This window comes from Gossypium hirsutum, chromosome A01, assembly GCF_007990345.1.
Source record: "Gossypium hirsutum isolate 1008001.06 chromosome A01, Gossypium_hirsutum_v2.1, whole genome shotgun sequence".
In the NCBI taxonomy this organism is placed as follows: domain Eukaryota; kingdom Viridiplantae; phylum Streptophyta; class Magnoliopsida; order Malvales; family Malvaceae; genus Gossypium; species Gossypium hirsutum.
Window position 1 is genome coordinate 117,006,876 of NC_053424.1, and position 1,064 is coordinate 117,007,939.

Genomic DNA, 1,064 nt, shown 5'->3' on the forward strand with positions numbered 1-1,064 from the left:
GGAGATGGCTAAAAATCGGAATAATCCGTTACCCTCTGTGGTTGCCGCGAATCTTGTAAATCAGAATCCTGCTCCTCGTACTATGTATGACTATGCCAAGCCTAACTTAGCGAGGGCTGAATCGAGTATTGTGAGACCTGCTATTGCTGCAAATAATTTTGAACTGAAACCTAACACTATTCAAATGATTCAATAGTTTGTTCAGTTTGATGGTTTGCAGGATGAAAACCCAAATACTCATTTGGCCAATTTCTTAGAATTCTGTGATACTTTAAAGATAAATGACGTTTGTGACGACGCCATTCGCCTTCGGTTGTTTTCTTTTTCATTGAGAAATAATGCTAAACACTGGTTGAACTCTTTACCATGAGGTTCTATCACTACTTGGGACCAAATGACCGAAATTTTTTTGCTAAAATATTTTCCACCGACCAAGATAGCCGAATTGAGAAATGATATCTCTTCCTTTGTACAGATGGATCTTAAGACTTTATATGATACATGGGAGAGGTATAAGGACTTATTGAGAAGGTGTCCTCACAATGGGTTACCCTTATGGCTGTAGGTTCAGACTTTCCACAATGGTTTAAACCCTTCAACTAGGTAAATGATTGATGCAGCTGCCGGTGGTACTATAAATAATAAAACACCTGAGGAGGCTTATGAGTTCATAGAGTAAATGTCACTGAATATTTATCAGTAGCAAGTCATCAGGACAAAGCTGACAAAAGCAGCCAGTGTTTTTAACGTTGATGTGGTTACCATGTTGTCAAATCAGGTAGAACTTTTAAATAGAAAGATTAATGGTTTGTGTGGTTATATGCAGGTACATCTGGTGCAGTGTGACACGAGTGGAGGTGGAATGAGCAATTCAGAAAATTTACCCTACGGTCATATTATGGAAAATGGGCAAATGAGTTATATGGGTAATAATTTTAGACATCAAAATAATTCTTATAGTAATACTTACAATGCAAGTTGGAGGAACCACCCAAATTTTTCATGGGGTGGTCAAGGAAATCAAAGACCACCACCCCCTCCGGTTTTCAACAGTAACCTTATCG

The 1,064-nt window shown here is 38.3% G+C and overlaps 1 non-coding gene across 1 annotated transcript; it reads right to left on the reverse strand.

Moving 5' to 3' along the window:
* Positions 1 to 442: 442 nt before the first annotated feature.
* On the reverse strand, positions 443 to 549 carry LOC121208279 (small nucleolar RNA R71). The gene has a single exon (XR_005903236.1). It is a non-coding gene; the product is annotated as a small nucleolar RNA R71 (small nucleolar RNA).
* Between the last annotated feature and the right edge of the window lie 515 nt (positions 550 to 1,064).